Raw genomic sequence first — 23929 nt, 5'->3', positions numbered from 1 at the left:
TAACCTCCTGGGATTCAACCACAGGCACCAAGATCACCAAGTGTACTTGGCAACAATGAGCTAAAAATTAAAAAAAAAAAGCATCATACTGTTATTGTATTCATTTTCCCCCAAGGCACTCTCTGATAAACACCACAACCTCTAAGGGAATTGAGAACACCTTCCTTGTGGGGTAGGTTATATAACATATATGCATCTTTTTCCAAGCAGTTAAATCATATCCAGCTATCAGCACACCTTACTTAAGGTGATCGTAATGTATGAGATTAAATGTTCCTACCTGATTGGAAACCTTCTTGTCCTCAATTCATTGGCTGTACTGGATTTGTTTTTCTTGGGTCAGACCTTCAGACTTCTACCAGAAATCGTTCCTTTGGGGAAACCAGGCCTTCCCAGAAACTCAGGAAACTGAAATGGAGACAGCAAGAGAGAAGGAAATTATTTGGACATATAGACCTCAATGGTTTGGTTTTAAGTAAACGTCCAAGCAAACATCTTCTAAATGGTATAATAACTTTAGGGAAATTCACGGTTTATAAGTTTGTGTACTCATGAACTGAACATATTATGATAAGAGTGCAGGTTGCATTTTGTGTCTTCAACTCAAGCAAAGGCTTCAAAAAAGGCCCAGTTATCCTTTGTTCATTAAGACACAAAGAGAGGGCAAAAAGGGCAAGTTTCAAAGTCTTTTTCTTTACAATTTACTTCCTTTCTTCAGTCTTCAACAAGATCTTCAGGAAATTAACTTTACTAAAGTTAATTATTCATAAAATAAACATAGGAACCTGCAGAAGACTATTTCACACAGACCTGTAATGTACAAAATCCATTGCATACATGCACCATGAGCTTGTCTTTTCTAGCACTGGCATACACAAAACTCTGTGTGTGTGTGTGTGTGTGTGTGTGTGTGTGTGTGTACACGTGTGTGTCTTTTTTTGTGATGGAGCCATAGGGAGAAAATAAATCTACTGGCTGCAATTCAGTGATGTAGAAAGATTTAAGGGTAAAGGAGAAGGTTACATCAAGAGAAACAATAAAGTCATGAGGTTGTGGTTCCATAATAATAACAATAGCAGTCTTCTGTAACCAAGGGAGCAGGCTCCTCAAATTATAGTCACACCTGTTAAGACCATCTGCCCATACATTTCACACTATCATTAATGGAAAACAAATGGCACTGTCTCTCCTTCCCTTTATCCATTGGCCGTCCTCATATAAACTCTTTTTCTCTTCAAGGTCATGCTCTTTCCTATCTGTTTAAAAATAATAGGATTTAGGAGGAGTGATACGTAATGTGCCGTGCCTTGGTACTTGTACCAGTGACGGCTCTGTAAGGAGCACTGGGTTGTTAGGAGGCTATCAATTGAATTCCCCTAGAAGCAGAACTTGAGGCAATAATTTGAGTGCAAACTGCTCATCTGGGAGGTGCTTTCAGAAAACTCAGAAGTGGAGTGGGAATTGAGAATGGAGGCATGGAAGGCAGGCAGCCAACAGAGGTGCATTACCGAATAAAAATTACTCCTGCAGGGAACTGCTGCCAGTACTTCAGGGGAGTTCTGTGAAACTCTACAGAACATGTCTCAGAGTTATCCCAAGAATCGGTGAGAAACTTGAAGTACTAATCTTCCAGTCCCCTCTGTCCTTGGTTGAAAGCTACACCCAGATACATTAACTCCTGTACACTTCTGGCCTGCCCTAAGGTGGATAATTGCAGGTGGCAGCATGATTCTATCAGCATATACTGGAAGGATGAGTGCTGGGGAGATATGAGTGGAGCATCGAAACCATCTAATACAGTCGGGGCAGGAGATATCAATTATTGGCTTGAAAGTCCAAATGGATAACCTTACATTCCTGGGTTTATGGTTTTACTTTGAGGTATTTAAGCATGATGTATTAGTAAAAATTTCCTCTGTTAAATCAAGTTTAAGGTCCTAAATCCCTAATCTTCTGGAAAACGGTGGTATCTTTTAACAGATTTTGGAAAGGTAACATGATTAAGATTTCAAATTGACCATTCATTCATTCACTCATTCAACAAACACTTATTGAACACCTAAAGTATGTCACGGGTTAAACTAGGCACCAGTGTTACTGCTACTAAAATCATTAGAGTGCCACCTAGAATTCAATGTACTGTGACACTCAAATAAGAAAATCCATAGTTACCGTAAAAGATATTACAGAGTGCTATAGGAAGACACGGTAAGACGTTAATCCATGCTGTGGACAGTAGTATATGGTTGATATCAGTAGGGCTTCCTGTAGAAGGCAATTGAAATGGATATGTAACATGAAGGAAGGGTGAAGTTTTGAGGAAAAGAGAAGATAAATTCATGGTTGCCAGAAAAATGAATGGTTAAGGATCAGTCCAGAAAGGAGTTCCATTCATAATCAGTATAAGAAATGCTCACTGGGGCTTCCCTGGTGGCGCAGTGGTTGAGAGTCCGCCTGCCGATGCAGGGGACACGCGTTCGTGTCCCGGTCCGGGAAGATCCCACATGCTGCGCAGCGGCTAGGCCCCGTGACCCATGGACACTGAGCCTGCGCGTCCGGAGCCCGTGCTCTGCAACGGGAGAGGCCACAACAGTGAGAGGCCCGCGTACCGCAAAAAAAAAAAGAGAGAAATGCTCACTGGAGTGTAGGAAAAGAAGACAATGGAGAGTGCGGTAGAAGCCAGATCATGCATGGTCCATGTATGTATAGTAAGTGCTATGGTCTAGTCTTTGTGTTCCCCTCCAAATTCATACATTGAAATCTTAATTTCCGTAGCTGATAGTATTAGTAGGTGGGGCCTTTGGGAAATGATTATGGTATTAGTGCTCTTATAAAAGAGACCCCACAGAGCTCCCTAAGCTCTTCTGCCATGTGAGGATACAATGAGAAGTCTGTGATTCAGAAGAGGGCCCTCATCTGACCATACTGGCACCCTATTCTTGAACTTGCAGCCTCCGGAACTGTGAGAAAAAAAAATTCCTGTTGTTTAGGAGCCACCCAACCTGCAGGATAACCTTACAGCAGCCCAAAAGGACAAAGAGAGTTTGGATGGGAGCTTTTACTCCAAGAAAGATGGGAATCCGTTGAAGGGTTTTACCTGGTAACTTAGAAGAGAGAAAAGTTTCATAACACAGTCAGGTATTTTTATAAGAAAAATTTGCTTCTTTTTCAGAAAGATCACTCTGGAAATACTGTGACTAGATTTTTGGAGAAGTGTGATGGCAGACCTGGATATAGAAAGATGAGTTAGTAGTCCATTAATATAAGTCAAACAAGGAAGTGGATATAAAAAGTGTGAATTTGTGGCTGAGAGTTCTTTTCTTTTACTACTTGAAAAATGTTATGTCAATGCTTCTGACTCCATAATTTTAGACACGAAATATGCTGTCATTGGAATTGGTTTCTCAATAAGTGATGCATCGTTTCTGCCTGTCCACTTTCGAGATTTTTTTTGTCTCTACTTTTCAGAAGTTTAATTATGACGCGTCTTGACAAGGATACCTTTGTGTTTTTCCTCTCTGGATTTGCTCAGATTCTTGAATGTGTGCTTATGTCTTCTAAAAAATTGGGAACGTTTTAGTCATTATTTCTTTGAATACTTTGTCAGTCCTACGTGCTCTCTTTTTTCATTCTGGAACTTTGATGATATGAATGTTAGTGCTCTTGTCAACTGTTTACAAGTTCTAGAGATCCTGTTCTTTCTCCCATCTCTACCCCTCAGCCTATTTTTCTCTGTACATTTGGTACACTGTATTGATCTCTTCGAAGTTCATGATTCCATGCTTCGTAATCTCCAGTCTACTCTTGAGCACAGTTTTTTGATTGTTGTATTTTTCAGTTCTACTGTTCTCATTTGTTTTTATTCTTATAACTTCTAGTTCTTTGTTTACATTTTCTATTTTTCCCATTTCCGTCAAGGAACACATAATTGCTAACTGAAGCATTTATGTGACAGCTTATTTAAAATCCCTGTCTGATAATTTCAATAGATGTTTTAACTCAGTTCTGGTGTAGGTTTATTGTCTTTTCTCATTTATTCTGTGATTTCCTGGCTCTTGGTGCCATGAGTATTTTTCAATTGGATTCTAAACATTGTGAGTTATTACATGACTCTGTATCCCATTTAATTTTATTATTACTTTTTAGAAGGAAGTCATCCTATTGGAGGTGTAGTATGAGGACTGGGGGGTTACGTACAGATTTCCATTGGGCCCTACTGTCAATACCCCAGCAAAAGTGGGCACTTACATTCTCTCACTGCAGACAGATCAAGTAGAAGTTCAGCTATCCTATTGGCCCTCCTGACACCTTCCCCCCAAAAGTGGGAACATTAATATCATTGTGTTGCCTTTTAGTAGGAGTGGAAGTTCATCTCCCCAGTAGATTTCTTGACACCAGGGGAGGGGAGAAGTGAAGTGTTTGCTGTCCTTCCTCCCACTTCATTCCTTCTTGTTGATGCCGGGTGTGGGTAGAGGGTCAGCTACCTGCTGGCCCCACTGACACCAGGGTAAGAGGAAGAGAACTGCCAACTAGCCCTGCTTGTGCCATCTCATTCTGTCTTACTGCCTCAGGACGGTTATGGGGATTCAGCACCCCATTGGGTCTCACTGGCACCATGTGTTGGGGGTTAGTGGGGTGCCTACTCCCTCCAACCTGTAACATCCTATTCTTATCGATGTCAGGGAGAGACGGAGGCTAGGTCCCACCATTGGACCCCACGACTGTGTGAGGGCAGCCCAGTGTTAACTAGCCTGTCAGGCACCACCTTTGAAAGTCTCTTTGCTAATGCAAAGGGGTGGAGGCTCAGCTCACCACTGCACCATACTGTAACAGCCCTGGTGGCGAATCAGAGCGCTGCCTCTTCTGGAGGGCAGGAGTGGGGTGGTGTGGAAGATCAAATCCTAGCTTGGCCCAACTGAAACCACAGGACATAGGGGATGGGTGCAATATTCCACTGGCACTTGGCTCGAGTAGTGTGTATATTATTGCCCAAACGTTTTTCTGTCTTTGGCAACCCCTCTCCTCACACCTTGGCTAGGGGGAATGGGGGTTTTGTGTTTTCTTTTTTGAAGCTTTTTCGTCTGTTGTTCTGTTGGTGGTTATTGATTGGGGGTTCCTGTAATACCCTCTCCAGGATGTATGGGAAGCAACAGGAAACACAGGGGACTCATCACCATGTTATTCCTCAAGTCCCAAAGTCCCTACTTAAGTCTGCCTTCTCATTTCCACCTTTCAGTGTCTTCCTATGTTTGTCTGTTGTTATGTTCAGGGTTTTAGTTTTAAGTGGAAGAACCTGGGAGAAATGGGCTACTTCATCTTCTTGGAAGCAGAGGTCTGGAGGCCTATGGATGTTACAAAGTACTGCTGACTGTAAATTAAAATTTGATGATATACACCATGCCCTTTAAGAATTATTCTCCTAGATGATCTGGCTTCCCAAGGTAGCTACAATTTGATTTTCATACTTCTAAAAGTCAAGTGTTTTGCCGGAGTTGAAATTTAAAGATAAGCAAGAGATGAGGCTAAGATGATCTATGTGGTAACAGATTAAAGTTGGAAACATCAATATACATTCATGTTTAGCTTAATATTGCTTCATATTACCTTAATACACATGGTTATGTAGAGAGATACTTATAGACGTGTGCATATACATGGGTAATGTACACACATGTTATCTCTTTGCTCTGTCAGCTGAGAAGATCTAGAAGCAATGACATCCGGGCAGCAATCAGCACACCCCACACCCAGATCCTGCTGTCTAATACTGTGCTCCACTAAAAAGACCTAGTTATCCTTGAAGAAATAGCTGATTCTAGGACTGGGGCAGTAAATATACAAGGTTTATATACAAGACCATCTTATAGTGTCAGAAAGTAAGGAAGTTCCAAAAAAATATATAGGATGGGGATACCTCAGAGTGGCACACGAGCCACTGAACTGAAAAGAGTTCACAAGGGTCAGGACTAGAGCAATTTGAGGAACAAAGTAACTAACGTAGAATTAGATTATAACCCAAAGTATAAAATAAAAATCCATGAGTTCTTCTGATATAAATAAATGATTGGATACGTAAATAAATGCGGGAGAATAGATAAATCTCCAGTGCAAAAGAATTCCAAATAGTTTATGTAGTACTCCATCTTAAGCATAACTCTCCATTCCTTAGTTGTGGGCTGAGCATATTGACTTCCTTCCAAAAAGTACAATATGGAGAAGGGAAAACAGTAATTTTACAATGGAGAAACCTGAAAAACACTACCTCAGCCTGGTGATCAAGGTCGACCTCAGCATTCATAATGCATATTGATACTTTGTACACTTGATGTGATCTGACAAAATAACCCTTCTACTCTTGTGCTCTTCCTCCCCAAAACACATAATCCCAATATTATCATGAAAAATGCATCAAACAAATTCTAGTAGTGGGCATCCTACGCAAACCTAACTACTCAAAATTGCCAAGGTCATGCAAGGAAAATCTGAGAAGCTATCAAACCCAAGAGGAGCCTAAGGAAACATGGCAACTAAATGTAATGTGATGTTTTGGATGAAATCCTGGAATAGAAAAAGGACATTAGGTAAAAACTAAGGAACTGGACTAATGTATGGACTATAGTAAACAATAATGTATCAATATTTGTTCACTGATTGTAACAATGGAACATACTAATATAAGTTGATCATCATAGAGGGAAATGGGTATAGTGTATATGGAAACACTTTATACTATCTTCTCAATTTTTCTGTAAAATTAAAACACTTCTAAAAAATAAAGTCTATAAAAACGTTGTGTCTTCTTGTTTTATGATTATGTGCCTGTATTTCCTAATAAATATGCAAATTTGCTTTGCCTTCCTTGATACTGATATTAAAGAAAATACTAAGTAACTCTGAAAGAATTTCTAACTCCAATTTAACAAGCAATAATTCTTGGTATTAACTTTTTAGGAGAACCCACTGAATAAATCAAAGCAAATTGTCTTTAAAGGCTGAATTTCTTTTCAGTGTTTCATCTTTTATATGATTAATGCATACCACAAGCATGGTTCTGTTTCAAAGGGCAGAAAACATTGATTGTAGGCCATGTCTAAACTACAGTGAAATATTAATGGATGATGCTATAACAACTTTAATGTATTTTATGTTTTCAAAATGATGAATTGTTATTTCAGTCAATAAAGTATTCACTTTTATATATTTCCTACCCACCTTTCCCCAGAACACCCACAAGGAAATGATACTATCATCTGATATTAGGTTCATCAATTTAAATGGGAGTTTTTGGTAGCTGTGGTTGCCAACGGTACTGGAACGTGTGATACTTTTACAAATCCTCTCCATGGCAAAATCTGATCTTCACAAGGTAAATCACAGTAGGTGCCTAAAGCCAAATGACAGAGAGTTTTGTAGCTAGATTACCAAGCATTTTACTTAGAGGCACAATAGAATGCAGAAAAGGCCATTTCTCCGTCTTTTTCTGCTCAAAGGTCACTCACCATCTCAGAAGTTTTCCATAAATTTAGACTATATAATGTCACTTAATGTGAATGTAGCTCAACATTCTGTTTTAGTACAGCTAATCTCACATTATTTTATTGGTCCTAAATCATCAGCAAATTTTTGTACTTAACTTTTTTTTTTTTGATGTGGATCACTTTTTAAAGTCTTTATTGAATTTGTTACAATACTGCTTCTGTTTTATGTTCTGGTTTTTTAGCTGCGAGGCATGTGGGACCATAGCTCCCCGACTAGGGATTGAACCCACACCCCCCTGCATTGGAACGCGAAGTCTTAACCACTGGACCGCCAGGGAAGTCCCTGTACTTAACTTCTAAAAATAATTAAAATAAGCTATTCAACACATTTTTCCTAAAAAAAAAAAAAAAAAAAGCAATTCTTCTTAGGCTGGCCCTGGGCACATACATGACTTTGCCATTTTTTCCATGGATTATTTTCTTATGTGTTCTACTGTGTCACATTTGTTCTACCTTCTCAAAAAGAAGCATTTAAAAATTCATCTACGCGTTCAAGCATTCATACATTTATTAAATAAATCTACTGAACACCTACATACGGCACAGAAAAAGAGGCAGAAAACTAATCTGGGTTGCACAGAAAGTAATGAACTCAGTTAAAATTTTTGGTGAAAACAGGTGTTACTCAATCTACTGGAAATTACATTTCATTATGGGGACTCACAGACTCAAGGAAAACCAAGACCGAAATAATAATAAAGTAATAAAAGCACTAGCCATTTACTGAGTGCCTGCTTTTACCTGACTCTGAAACTCTAAAATCATTACGGATGTTTTGAGGATTGTCTGATATAATTATAATTTCTATTTTACAGATGAAAACAACAAGGTTCAGAGACATTAGGTTACTTGCCTAAAGTGAAGTGGCCCAGAAACTACAGAACTGGAAATTGAATCTTAGATTTCATAATGCCATATCTGTGCTTTTAATCACCAAGTGTGTGTGTGTGTGTGTGTGTGTGTGTGTGTGTGTGTGTGAGAGAGAGAGAGAGAGAGACAGAGACAGAGAGACAGAGAGAGACAGAGAGAGACAGAGAGAGAATGTGTTTAATAGAGAACTTCCGAGAAATGGCAAGAAAACTGCCAGGTATCCATAAAAGAATAAATTAGGAGCTTCTTACTATACAAGTAATTGTTAATCATATGGCTGAACTAAGGATCTCTCACTTTTGAACTAAGAAATCAAAGCTTCCAGAAGTTGAGTCTAAATTTTACACTTACATAAGATACTTCATACAGAATGCTAAAGTATACTAACTAAAGAGCTCTGAAAATACTGGAAGCATTCATACTAGTATGATTTCATAATGTGGATAATAGAGGATTTAAGAAATTGGCAGATGCAACTGCAGACTCATTTGTTATCATTTCTGTGAAGGACAAGATAAATCAATAAAATGAGAAAAATGAAAAAAGAACGGCTAGCAATTTTAGGTAGTTTGCTTCATCTCCATACCAGGAAAGACTAAGCAAAAAAAAAAAAAAATTCTCGAAAATTTATTTTGAAAGCACCTACAAGTGTATATGGTCTTTTTATACCAAATAACTTGGAATTACGAACTGTCAAATAAGTCTAATCTTCTCTGATGATAAAATTGCTGACTTTATTTGAAACTATGAAATGAAAAATGAGGTAAGAGTCAGAAATTCTTAAGAAAAAGAGTAGACAAAACAAAATTATAAGAGGTATGTTAAAAAATATTTTGAAACAAACATAAAATCCCCATTACTGGTACAGAGCTTTTAAAACTTTATTTTGGTTTTAAGTTTTAATAAATATTGGTATGTTTACATAATTACTGTCACAAGGAAGACACAATTTTAGGTCAGCTTTCTTCATTCTTTCTTTATTAAGCATTATTTTATTTTGCTCCATCATCGTGTAATTATAATATAGTAACTGTGTCACTTTCTACTAAGTGGATATAATTTCCTAAACTGTTTTCCTATTGTTAACAATTAAAGGTGTTTCCAATTTTTTGTTATTACAAATGGCATGACAATGAGCATCTTTATATAATAATTTTCTGGATTATAAATTATTTATCGGCATAAGCTTCCAGAATTAGAGTTAACGTGTAAAAAGCTATTAACGTTTTTATCTTGCTAGACATTGCCAAATTACTTGTCAAAAGACGGAACCAAATTATATTGCAAAAATCTCTGCCAACAGAAAACATTATACACAATTTTTGATTTTGCTAAATTAATAAGTTGGAAACCTATGTTCCATTTCTTTGAATTCTTTGATAACAGAGTGCTGCTGGAGGCTGGGAGGGCAGCCATGTCCATGAAGGCTCCCCAGAGTTGGAGCGGGGAAGTGGAAAACGGTAAACAAAACTACTAATTGTATTTTCCCTCGATTGTTATCTCTCATTCTTTTCTGCCTCTGTGTAATTTATATCCAGGTAGCCGGAGAAAACTCATGTGGCAGGGCAAATTGGTATTCCAATAAATTAATAATCACCAACTCCAAATGGATTTTCGAGACTGGAAATATTGCTCTGACTTACAGTAAGTTCTTTCTAATTCTCCTTAAGGACTATTTTCTTAGAAGCTTTCCCTACCCTCCTCAAATTTTCCTCCATCCTCTCTACTTCCTTCACTCTGAGCTGGTGAGGCGCTTCCTAACTCATTAGGAACACAGAAGTCAGTAAATAGTCCACTGCCAAATCCGTTAATTCATTAGCATTTGCATTGATCTTTGTATTCCCTTTCACTACAGGAGTTCAAGTTCAAAGGCCACGTGCACTACAGACAGCATTTCATTTTCTCTCATCTTCTCAAGTACTTCACAGCACTGCATTTTCTACAACCCATTCTACTCCTTATGCATGATTCTTGCCAAAATTCAACCTCATTCTAGACTAGTAACTCCAACTTAAAATGTTGAAAACTGTACGTGTAACACGAAAGCCTCCCTCCTCCTCTAATCCCTGCATATCTTCTTTAGCCAATTCATGTCTGAACTTTTCAAAATTGTTATCATCATATATTGTTTCCATTTCCTCACGTCCCACTTACTCTATAATTTACATCCACCTGACTTCTCTCACCGTAATCTCTCTGCCCACTGTCCTGAAATTTTACTTATGAAGGTCACCAGCGATCTCCATGTCAGTATAGCCAATGAATAGTTTTTGTCCTATTTCTAGGCTCTTTCCTTCTTTAAAAAAGAAAAAGAAATACAAAAACCATTTTTCTCCTCCTCTATGTTTTCACACTCTCATCATCTTCTCTCCTGGTATATTTTACTGGCTTTCTGTGTTTAATCTGATTTCTAATATTCTATGAGTTTCCTTTATCTTCAGTGGAATAAACCACTATATGAAGGATTATTCTCAACAGTTAGTTCTCATAATAACAGTACTAGTAGCAGCAGTCAATACTTCTATAATGCTTATCATGTGCCAGACACTATTCTAAGACACTGTTTAAATACATATATATAGACACACACACACACACACACACACACACACACACATATATGTAAAGTTCTCCTCCTCATAGGCGTATGAAATAAGCCGATTATTATACCCATGTTACAAATGAGAAAACTGAGGCAATGAGAGGCCAAGGTCACATGGTCAGTACTTGGTGAAGCCCCGCCTGAGTTAACGCTGGAACTTTAGAGTAGACAAGTTAAATAATGTCTCACAGACTGGCCTTAAAAGTGAGCAACATTTAATCAATGACTTGTGAAAGTATCAGAAAAAAAGGGAACATTTTAAATTGAATGGGATCTACTAAGTCACGTATCAGTAACTAAGAATGACTCTTATTGAATGAAATTATTTTTCATTATTCTTTTGAAAGAAGAATATTCTTGTGTTAGTGTTTCACAGTTTTTTCTTATTCACGTATTTATTCTTTATTAGACACACATTTCCTACACACCTATGTGCCAGTGTGTGCTGCAAGCCTTGGAAGATTCAGTGGTGAGCAAAAAATTACAAAGTCCCTGCTCTTAAGCAAATGTCCAGTGGTGGAGGAAGACAGAGTAAACATGTAAATAAATGTTGTACGGTGACAGAAATACGACTGGACAAAGGGATGGAGAGGCACTGAGGAGGCAGGTCTCTTTGGTCAAGATAGCAGTGGTGGCGTTTGAACCGAGACCTTAACGATAAGAGGGAAATTGGTCTGGGTACATGGATTAGCCAATCTAAAGCTGGGAGAGCAAGAAGTAGAGCTTGTTGCATCTGAGGGACTGAAAAAGACAACTGTGCCTCGAACCCCATGAAGGTCAGGGAAAGATGTAGTAAGTGACCAGAGCACATGGTCTCTGTGAGCCTGGCTAAGTAGTTGAAAATTTAATCTCTTTACAATAGATAGCCTTTAGAGGTTAGAAGCAGTGCAATAATAGCGTCTGATTTGTGCTTTTTAAAAGACGACTTTGACTGTTGAGCGTCCTACAAAAGCAAAATACTTGTGTCTCTATGAAGCGCAGATAGTAAATTTTAAAAAGCCCAATGAGCTCATAAGCAGTTGGTTTACTAACTGTAATCATTTATCTTAACTAGACTTCATTAATATAAGCTTGGTGACCTTGGGGTCCTGGGACATATTAGATCTGGGCAACCCAACTATTTTCAAATAGTGTGATTTGAAAAATTCTTGAAATTGTTGGGGTTCAGGAAGATTATTTTATTGCTGGGGCTGGATGGGAAGTTTAGAATAAGAAAAGAAAGTATGATGGCTGGCTTCCATCTATTCTCCCTTTCTCTGGGAGAAATGATGGTGGGGTGACTACTTTGCTGTTGACCCAATGCTTAAATTTCAGAGCTGGTTCAATCCAGTAAATATGTGCTGAACAACTATTATATGTTAGGCACCTAGCTGGAACTGGGAATATAAAGAGAATAATTAATAATAAAAGCAGGTACTACTAACAAGAGACAGGCACTGTGCTAATGCTTAACACGCACCATCTCAAGTTACATTAATTTACACACTAACCATATGAGGTAGATGCATTTATTATACCATTTTCCGGGTGAGAAATCTAATCCCTTTAAGGGGCTTAAGTTACTTCTCCAAGGTTACACAGCTAGTTAGGGGCATAGGCAGTATTTGGACTCAGGTCTGGTATCAGCACCAATTCTCTTAGCCATTATGCTCTCTAAGGACCTTACTTGAGAAGTTCAGGATTATACATATAGGGGTACAACCAACCCTAAGACCATCTGGCAAAACTGGCTGCTTGAGAAGTCCTGGATTTATGTAAGATGCTCTTGGAATGCAGAAGATCGTGAAGGAGGGTCCCCAAAACACACTCTCTATACTAAGGGGCGACAGAAGAGAGAAAGAATTAGCCTACAGCAGCATGATATTGAGGACCAAGAAACAGTGTTTCTCTCTTTTGTGAACAGTTATTAAATTATTTCTACTTCAGAATATCAGAAAGGAATCACAGGACTATGGACAGTTTGCTGAGCCACCCTATCTATCTTAGCGTGAATCCTGGCAGGTGTAGAGCTCATAGTATGACCCTGGCACCTAAGTGTAGTTAAGTAAGCTTTCATTTTTCTTCAGCCTTAAAGCAAAGCAGCTTTCTGATAGGTATAATTTAGGAAAGTCTTCCAAGAAAATAGTTAAAGTCCACTTTAAATATCTCAGAGAAAAGCAATTTTGCAAAAGATCAATCAACAAAAGCAAGGCCAAACACACCAATTATTTCGTGAGACTTGTATTGTTATGTCATTGCTCATGTTGTTTCTTTATGCATTTAACTGGAAGAAGGCTTTTAATGTTCAACAATTCTCAAAGAGATAAAGACCCACACTGATGTGTCAGAAAGAGCTTTGCCCTGGAATTAGATCAGTTTAGGTTTGGCTGCTTACTAGAATTAGGTAACATTCTTAATCTTTCTGAGCCTGTTTCCTATCTGCAAATAGGGATAACACTATCTATTACAGAGGGATGTGGTTAAATTAAATGACACATGTCAGTGAAATATATCCTTCCAGACTGAGAACATACCTAGTAAATGTTAAGTGATCTGCAAATATTCTGCTTTCTTGAAATGGATGAAACCTGTTATCATGATTTTAACCAATGGTCTAAATATCAAGACAATATTTAGTTAAAAGTTATATTTGTTCTTTCACTGTCCATCTGCATTTTAACATATTCTAACATATTCTCCTTGATAAATTGTGTCAATATTAGTAACATTTGTCATTTCAGCTATTACTGTTCATATGTTTAAAATATTTCAATGTGATATAAGCCATTACGCAAAGGGATGCCTAGCTGGCTTTGTCAAAGATTTATTTTAAGTAAAAATGAAAGACTCATTTTCACCAAGTTTTATTGAACAGTGTATTCATTAACTGTATGAACTTTCTGGCCAACCCAATACAGGAGCCAAGACATGGAAACAACCTCAGTGTTCTTTTGTGGATGAATGGATGAAGAAAATGGGATGCATACAACCTACTATTATTCAGCCGTGATAAAGAAGGAAATCTGCCTATTTGTGACCACATGGGTGGATTTGGGGGGCATTATGCTAAATGAAATGTCAGACAGAGAAAGATAAATACTTTATGATCTCATATGTGAAATCTAAAATACTGAACTCATGATAGAATGGAATGACGGTTGCCAGAGCTGGGGGTTGGAGGTGAGGAAAATGAGGGAAGACGATCAAAAGGTAGAAACTTCTAGTTATAAGACAAGGGAGTAATGGTGATGTAATGTACAGCTCGGTCACTACAGTTAACAATACCGTATTTTATGTTTGAAAGTTGCTAAGAGAGTACCTCTTGAAAGTTCTCATCACAAAGATAACATTTGTAATTATGTGAATTAAGGTTAACTAAACTTATTGTGGTAATCATTTCACACACTATATATATACCAATCATCACATTGTACACCTTGGACAGATACAATATTATATATCAATTAAGTTAAATTTCCGTCTGGCCTGTCATTTTCCAAAGGCCACTCAAGGTCAGGGGACAGAACGCCTCCTCTCCAAGTGTCCTGCCAGCCCACCCACTCAAGATCAGAGGAACAAAATGCCTAACTAAAACAAAACAAAACAGAAACACAATAAAACTGGAGAGAGGGAGGAAAGGGTGCCCTGAAAAAAAAAAAAAAACTAAGCACGTTGACAGCGCTAAGAATAAACTACCAGGAAAAAGAAACCCTACATGTCAGATCCTAAAGTACAGAAGGGCAAGCCCGCCGACATTCCAGGCCCGGGGGGACCGGGGTCCCCAGCCCTGCAGAGCCAACCGCAGACCGGCTCGGGCGCCCCGCAGAAGCGCGGGGTCCCCGCGGCCGAGTCGACGCCCCCGGCCGGCGCCGGCTCCCCTCTGCCCACTCTGCGCGCGGGGGCTGGAAACTGCCGCGGAGAACCACGGCGGGGCGGGAAGGGGGGCTCCAAAGAGGGTCTGGCGACTCGAGTCGCTCCGTTTCTCGGTGGGCTCAGCGCGCGCCCGTGGGGGAAGAGGGGCGGGGGTCCGGGAGGAGGGGACGGGCGGCACTTACCTAGACCGGCAGCGGCCACGGGTAGACGGCGGGCTCGGTCCCCAAGAGCGACTCCAGCCTCAGCTCCAGCTTCTCCCCCATGTCTTCGCGCGCGGTCCCCGCACCGCGCTAGTCTGGCGCTTGGGGGAGGGGCGCGGCGCCGCCGGCGGGGGCGGGGCAGACGGGCAGGCGGGCGGCTGAAGGGACGGGGCCTGGCCTGGGCCTCAGCTGCCGCCGCCGCGCTCCCGTCCGGGCCCCGGCTCCCTCTTTGTGGTCACAGGCCCGGGGCCCCCAGCGCTGCTGCGAACTCGGGCCGGCGTGAAGCGAGCACAGTGAGCCGGGGGCCGCACTGAAACACTCACGGCCCGCGCGGCCCGCCTCCTGGACTCGCACGCTCCCACGCACGCACGCACGCACGCACGCACGCACGTACGCACGTCATCGGCTGCCCCTGGCCACACCCACCGGCCCGAAGTGGGGACCCGGCCAAACCTCTCAGGGCCAGTGGTGGCGGGTTCGACTCCTGACCTCGACATACCGTCACACACACACACACACACACACACACACACACACACACACACACACACACACACACACACACACACACACACACACACACACACACACACACACACACACACACACACACACACACTAATAAGACTATAATTCCTATTAAATATGACAGCTGGAATCCCGGCTTCTGTTCACAAAAATGCCGTGTATTTAGCCTATGCTAGGCACCAGACCGCGGACGCTCAGTACTGGCAAAAAAGGAAATGCCCTGCCCTCATAGCGCTGCCATTTTAATTGGAATAGTAGTGACAATGGTCAAGGGAGAAAATAAAGTGTCATCATCGCCACGGGGATGGTTAATCTCATGTGCGCACTGCGTGGGGCCCCGGCAACCACAAACATTATTCCAGATGTGGCCAGGAAGGTATTCTTCAGAAGAGATTAACACTGAAATTGGTCCACTTTGCGTAAAGGAGATTGTCAATGCCGCGGCGTGGGTGGGCCTCGTCCATCAGTTGAAGGACTGGAGAGAAAAATGAGGTGCCCTAGAAAGAGGGAAGTGTTCCTCCAATGGACTTGGCACATCAGCTCTTCCCTGTGTCTCCAGCCCAGAGTCCTGCCCTGACTTGCCTGCCTCACGGTCACAAGAGTCAACTCCTTAAAACGAAACTATATATGTAAAAATATTGAATATATACAAGCCTATTAATTTGTATATGTGTGTATAGATATGATATATATATGTATACACATATGTTTATATGTGCATGCGTTTGTAGTCTATGTGTAAGTACTATATACAGTATACATACAAGCCTATATATTTGTGTGTATATATTGTATACATGTATGTATGTGTATATATACAGTATACATATTATGAAGGTGAACATGCTGTATATATACACACACCCATGTATTGATATATGGGTGTGTATGTGTACAGTATATGTACACTGTATGTATGTATGTATACAGTGTATATTGATATATAGGTGTGTATATATGTTGTATACCTGTATGTGTATAGGTATTATATGTATATATGTATGTACTCTCTCTATATACACACTTGCGTGTGTACTTATATGTGTATGTACATGCACATATTTACATATAGGTGTGTGTGTATACATTGTATATATGTATGTGTATGTATCCTATATATGATATGTGTATGTATATATACGACGAATTTATAGATGCAGTACATATATTTTTATTCTACATGCTTTTATATGTAGGTGTATATGTGTGTCTATATGTATGTACGTGTATGTATTGCATATATTATATGTGTATGTATGTATACTGTATATATACACACCTAAATATCTTTGTATGTGTGTATATATGTATGATATAGACGAACCTAGGTGTGTATATTGCATCTTATACGAATGTGTACATACTGTATATATATATACAAACTATGCATTTCATATGTGTGTATGTATAGTGTATGTGTCTATTGTATATATTATGTGTATATGTGTGTAGACATACTGTATATATACAAACTATGCATTATATATATGTGTGTATATATGTATTTGCGTATTGCATATACTATATGTGTATATGTCTGTATGCGTACTGCATATATACACAGCTGTATATTTTTGTATGCGTGTACATGTGTACGTGTGTGTGTATATACACACAGAGGCTATGGATTCTGTTTGTCTGGAGAACCCTCACTGATACGGACACTTATGACAATTGAGCACCTGCTCTTTGCCAGCCAGGGAGCCAAACGCTTGTCCTTTCTGTGTCTCCCTTAAGTGTCACAAGTCCCGGGAGGGAAGGTGATGCCGCTCCTACCAGTTGAGGTGCCTCAGGGTCAGAGAGGTGCACAGGGCGGGGGGCTGGAGCCTGGTGGAGCCCAGGTGGAGTTCTAGCAGCAGTACAGCCTAGCAGTCCCACTTCCCCGGGTGCCTCTCACAAAGACGCCGAGGGAGAGACGGGGTCTGAAGGAGGGGATGAGGAAGTTTCCGTGGGTCTGCAAGCCCAGACCAAGGCTGACTCGTCAAGGGTGTTAGAGGTCAGGACTCTGGTTACCTTGGGGATGGGGTTACACAGAGCCATTCCCATTCTGAAAAAGTATCCATTCTGCTCTTGTTTGTATGTTTACCCCCCTCCCCCAAATCTTTTAAAAACAGATTATCTTGGTTGCTGGGAGCACACAAGGGGAAGTTGTGTGTGAGGGGGTGTGATCCAGGGGACAGGGAGGATAAGCCCCCCACTCGTAGGGCCAGGAGTGGCTCAGCTTTGTGAGCTAAGGATGGCCCGCGAGGTCCCAGAGAGAAGGGTCCCTGCTCCGTCCCTGCTCCGTGCACCCCATTCCCAGCCTGAGAAGTCCGGAGCCCACCCCCCTCCACCCCCCCCCCCACACACACACCAGGGAGGAGAGCCAGTCACCCTGGCTCCCAGGCTCCGGCTCCAAGGCTCCCGGCACTAGGAGCTATTTTCAGCTTTCATGCCCTAGGACACGGCCAGAGCTAGTGTCTCCGGAAACTCTCTGTCTGTCTCTCGCCCGCCCGCCATCCCTCCCTCCCTCCTCCGCCTCTTCCCCTCCCGCTCCAGCTGTCCTGCCCTCCACCCTGCATTTCTACACAGGATGGCTCACAGACAGCTGCTCCCCGTGCCCACCCGCCACCATTCGATGGATGTCAAAGCAAGCCCTGGGGACTTCCCTGGAGGTCCAGCGATTAAGACTCTGAGCTTCCACTGCAAGGGGTGCGGGTTCGATCCCTGGTCAGGGAAATAAGATCCCACATGCCGCCCGGCACGGCCAAAGAAATAAATGAATAAAAAATAAAGTTATAGTGATGAAACAGCCCTAGTGGTGCAAGGATGGGACGTATACCTCTATGGTAGAGAATAAAGGTCCAGAAACAGATAGATGAGAACTTGATATGACAGAAAGTGGGGAAATTAAGGAGTTTTCAATAAATGGCATTAGGACAATTGCATATCCATGTGGGAAAATGTAAATTAGAAAAAAAGAAAAAAAGCAAGCCCTGGTCAGGTGTGACCTTGGGCCCAGGGCCATTGGCACACGTTGTCGTGTGGGATGTTCTTCCTTAGACTCCTCCCTCCCTCCTGTGTCACTGTCACTTCCTCCAGAACCTTCCTGGACTCCCCTACACAAGCTCGGGGTGTGCCCTCACCCGCCCACCCTGGATCACCGGAATTCCAATCCCGGCCCACCCTTCCCCGCCAGGTAAAGAACTGGGCCTGGTCAATAAGACCGTAGAGGTCCTCGGCCATTGCTATTGCAGTTGCAATTGTTACTGTGTTTACACAGGGTGACCAACACCCGCCCCCAGTTTGCCCAGGACCGCTCAGGTTTGAGCGCTGGAACTGTGGGGAAACCCTCATTTCCGGGGAACCCCAGAAGGCTGGTCAGCCTGTTTAGGATGGATCTTTCACTTGATATCCCAACCCCCGAGAGTCAGAAAGGGAATCTCCCCCCTCCTTCCATGGTAACCTTCATTCATTCATCCACTCATCCCTTTATTCAACTCCTTTATTCAGCAAGTATTTAGGAAGCATCTACTACATAGCAGACACTCTTCTAGGTGCTGGGGACAGTAAACTGAGAAGGTGTGATTTGTTACACGGGGATGATGTCTCGGAGACCACTGCAGGGCATGGGAGGTGGGAGAGGGAAGGGGCAGTTGTAAATGCAGGCTCTGACGGGACTGGGGCGGACCCTGCCCTAAGCCAGGCTGGTTGCTTCAACACAGCTGTCCTCACCCAGGGCCATCCTGCTTCCGCCTCACCCAGTTCTTCGGTGATGTCTGGGGAAAATCTGTGGTTGTCACAACTGGGGGGGAAGGGGCCCCTGGAATCAAATGGGTGGGGACAGGGATGCTGCTGAACCCCACACAGTGCCCAGGAGGGGCCCCCAGCAGAGAATGACCCGCCCCAAATAACCCCAGTGCCATGGGGGAGACCCTGCACTAATATTATTCAGACCCGCTGGTGCCCCTAGATTCCTGCACAGGCTGGGACTCTAACCGGGTCACCTCTGTATCCCGAGGTGACCTAGAGTGGGGCAGCCAGGAGGGCTGAGTATCAGGGATGAAATGACAAATCTCCGTGCCCACTCTCCCCGCCGCACCCCAGGGTCGATGGCCTCTATCTCCTCCCTGTGCAGGTAGCTTTTCCCTGAGCCATTTCTTCTTGTCAAGGTCCCTGTCGCAGGTTGTGTTCCCCGAAGATGACGTTGAGAGCAAGCAGTGGAGTGCAGGTGGTTGATGTGAGACGTGCAGAGAACAGATACAGCTGCCATAGGGTCCCGCAATTCCACTCCTGGGCATAGATCTGGAGAAAACTCTAATTCAAAAATATACATACACCCCTGGGATTTCCCTGGTGGTCTAGTGGTTAAGACTCTGTGCTTCCGGTGCAGGGAGCATGGGTTCCATCTCTGGCCAGGGAACTAAGATCCCACATACTGTGTGACAAAAAAATAAAGAAAGAGAGAAAGAAAGAAAAAGAAAGAAAGAAAAGAAAGAAAGAAAAGATACATGCACCCCAATGTTCATTGCATCACTATTTATAATAGGCAAGATGTGGAAGCTACCTAAATGTCCACTGATGGATGAATGGATAAAGAAGATGTGGTACATATATACAATGGAATATATTCAGCCATAAAAAGAATGAAATAATGCTATTTGCAGCAACGTCGTGGATGGACCTAGAGATCATCATACTAAGTGAAGTAAGTCAGCAGGGAAAGACACATATATGATCTCTCTTATATGTGAAATCCAAAATACGACACAAATGAACTTGTCTACGAAACAAAAACAGACTCACAGACATAGAGAACAGACTTGTGGTTGCCAAGGGGGAGAAAGAGGGAGGGAGGGTTGGATTGGGAGTTTGGGGTTAGCAGAGGCAAACTATTAAATATAGGATGGATAAGCTACAAGGTCCTACTGTCTAGCACAGGGAACTATATTCAATATCCTGTGATAAGCCATAATGGAAAAGAAAAAGAGTTTTATTTATAGGTTCCATCCCTAACTGAGCTGGCCCATCCCCTCCCATGGTTCTAAGTGCAGCCCGAGGCTGCAGACTTCCCACCGTGGTCTTCAGCTCCAGAGCAAGCCACCTGCAAACCAGCCGCATCTTCCCAGGGGCTGGCAACTCTCCTTTGCTACTGATTCCAAGACACATCCAGATAGCACAAATGTGACCATGAAAACAAACTCAGGCATGTTCAAATCAGGGAAATAACATTCTTATCTCTGTTTAGTAGTTGCTTAATTTTAGAATAGCTTAGAGTTACAAAAAAGTTGCAAAGATCTGTACAGAGTGTACAGAGTGCTGTGGACCCCCGACCCAGTACCCCTATTTCCAACACGTTAGTACTTTAGTACGTTAGTACGACATGCTTATCCAACTAAGGAACCGAGATGGATACGTTATTATTAACTAAAGTCCACACTTTACTAGAATTTCCCTAGCTTTCCCCTAACATCCTTTTTCTGTCCCAGTCTCCTCTGGGCTGTGACATTTCTCAGACATCCCTGGGTTTTAATACCTTGAAAGTTTTGAGGAGGACTGGTCAGGTATTTTGTCCCTCAATTTGTTTGTCTGTTGGTTTTCTGATGTTTTTCTTATGGTTGGGCTGGAGTTACGGGGTTTGGGGCGGAAGATCCAGACACAGATAAAAATGTCATTCTCCTCAGGTCACATCATCAAGGATACACACCATCAAGGATACACACATCAAGGATACACCCCATCAACGGGACTTGTGACAAACAATTTTACCCTTGATCACCTGGCCGGTATCGTCTTTTTTTTTTTTTTTTTTTGCTGCGTTGGGTCTTCATTGCTGCACACGGGCTTTCTCTAGTTGCGGCGAGCAGGGGCTCCTCTTTGTTGCGGGCACGTGCTTCTCATTACAGTGGCTTCTTTTGTTTCGGAGCACGGGCTCTAGCTGTGCGGGCTTCTGTAGTTGTGGCATGGGGGCTCAGTAGTTGTGGCTCCCAGGATCTAGAGCACAGGCTCAATAGTTGTGGCCCATGAGCTTAGTTGATCTGCGGCACAGGGGATCTTCCCGGACCGGGGCTCGGACCCGTGTCCCCTGCATTGGCAGGTGGATCCTTTTTTTGTTTTCTTTGTTCCTTTTGGAACCAAAACTTTAATCCCAAGGAGTCTCACAAAACATATTACGAATGACAGCATGAAAAAAAAAACTGCACAGTAACTCAAAGTTCAGCTCTACAATATACTCTTCATCTGGCAAGACATTGGTATCTTGATCATCTCAACTTCCAAAAAACATTACAAAGAGCTATGTATTCATGTACGGCAATCACAGAGGGGACTTATGACCTAACTCAAAGGGAAACTAACTTCCTTGAAACTTCTTAGATTCTAAACTCACTGGACAACCTCTTGTCCAGTGTGAAGACTAGTGGAATTCTTAAACCTCTAATCTAGGGTAAGGGTGCGGCTTTCATTTCTACCTGCTGGCTTGTGTTCACAGCACCTTTTAAAGACTGCTTGCTTAACTACAGCTGCATACCATATCCCAGCTACAGAAAGTCTCTTCAATGTTTGCCAGTGTTGTTTCCATAATAATAAACATCACACTTTAGGTGGGCAGGAGTTAGAGTTTTATTCTCAGTCTAGGCAAGACCAAAAATTCAAAGCAAATTCAATTTTGCTTAAGAGAACATTGTAAAGAAACAATTCTTCATATTACATGCCTCATATGACCCATTTCAAACCATAGAGAATGACACCTTTATGTGTCACTGTCCCAAGAGACAAACAAATGTGAACAGCTAAAACATTTAAAAAGTGCATCAAGCTTCGGAAGTCTCAAACGAAACTTGAATTTTCTGTACATACTCCTGTCAAATGAAGTTATTTCCTGTGCACCACTCCTCTTGCAAAGTGGTCTGCTATTTCCTTTCATTTGACCTGGATCGGCTAGGAGACCTAGAGAAAGATCGGGACGGCTTGCGATTTCTCTCCTGGGACAGTGATCTCTCTCTTCTCCTATATCTACTAAAGGGACCTGCTCTGGCTGCGGGAGAAGCTTCTCCGTCTTGGACATCTGTGGTGAGGGGGAGGACTCCTCCTCCGATAATCATCTCGAGGGCGACGACCCCAAGAAGGAGGCGGCCACGATCTCGACTTCTCCTTTCCCCATTGGACAGGTCCACTCTTACTCGGCAGCCACAGAGTGTTCTCCCGTCTAGTTCTCAGACAGCATCCGCTGCATCTCGGGGATCTTCATTTTCAACAAGAGCGAAGCCGGGAGGGTTTTTAGCAACCCACACACTTCGGAGTGGTCCATAATATCCTAAAGCTCGTTCGAATTCACTCGTTACCACTGTTTCCAAGATTCCTTACATAAACGTTACAGTCCAACGGACAGGAATGCCGATGCAAGACCCTCCTGGCTCCTGGGTTTCATGGGCCACAGGGTGATCCCGGGCCTCTAGAATCTCGCAGCTGAATCGGCTCGCACAAGCTGTCCTGTGGGGATGCTTTTCCCCCTATGTGTCCAGCCCGGGGCCCTGCTGTCTAGGCCCGACCTCCAGGGTGACAGGGTGAACCCCAGGTCCCTGGAGCAAACACTCAGAGCCCTGGTGACCAGACTCAGGGGGCTGGGGCGGCAGCTGGACATGTGTGGCCACCCTGGTGGTGTTTCGCCCCATCTGCAGTTCCAGTTCCAGCTGAGAAAGAGCCTCGCTGTGTTATTTTCTCCTGGTTGTGTAAGGATCCCCGGTGTCATTTGACAGAAATGTACATGGTGTGTTCTTTCTCTCTTTTCTCCCTGCTTCCTCTCGTCCCTCTGCCCCTCCCTCTCTCCCTCTCCCTCTGTCCCCCCCCTTCCCTCTCCCTCTTTCCTCTGCGTCTCTCTCTTTCCCTCTCTCCCTCCCCCGCTTCCCCCCTCCCCATCCCTCTCCCCATCCCTCTCCCAACTCCCTCTCCACCTCCATCTCCCCCTCGCTCTCCCACATCCCTCTCCCTCTCCCCTCCCCCTCCCTCTACCTCCTCCGTCTCCCCCGTCTCTCTCCCGCCTCCCCCCTCCCTCTTCCCGCCTCCCCCGTCCCTCTTCCCTGTCCCTCTCTCCCTTCCTCTCTCCCTGTCCCTGTTTCCCTGTTCCGCACGCCCTCCCTCTACCTCTTTCCCTCTCCCTGTCCCTCCACCTCCTTCCCTCTCTGGAGAGGGAAGGAGGTGGAGGGACAGGGAGAGAGAGCAGGAGGGGGGGAGAGAGAGAGAGAGGGAGGAGAGGGAGAGAGGGATAGAGGGAAGGAGCGAAAGACGTCTCTCCCTCCCTCTATCCCTCCCTCCCTTTATCCCTCTCTCCCTCCCTCCCTCTATCCCTCTCTCCCTCCCTC

The 23929-nt window shown here is 42.9% G+C and overlaps 1 pseudogene; it reads right to left on the bottom strand.

Moving 5' to 3' along the window:
- Positions 1-22172: 22172 nt before the first annotated feature.
- Positions 22173-23242, bottom strand: LOC137228380 (serine/arginine-rich splicing factor 3 pseudogene; annotated as a pseudogene).
- Positions 23243-23929: the final 687 nt, after the last annotated feature.

The sequence above is a fragment of the Pseudorca crassidens genome, chromosome 7, assembly GCF_039906515.1.
Source record: "Pseudorca crassidens isolate mPseCra1 chromosome 7, mPseCra1.hap1, whole genome shotgun sequence".
In the NCBI taxonomy this organism is placed as follows: domain Eukaryota; kingdom Metazoa; phylum Chordata; class Mammalia; order Artiodactyla; family Delphinidae; genus Pseudorca; species Pseudorca crassidens.
The sequence above is the reverse complement of the archived record's forward strand: the minus strand, read 5'-3'. Positions and strand labels throughout refer to the sequence as shown.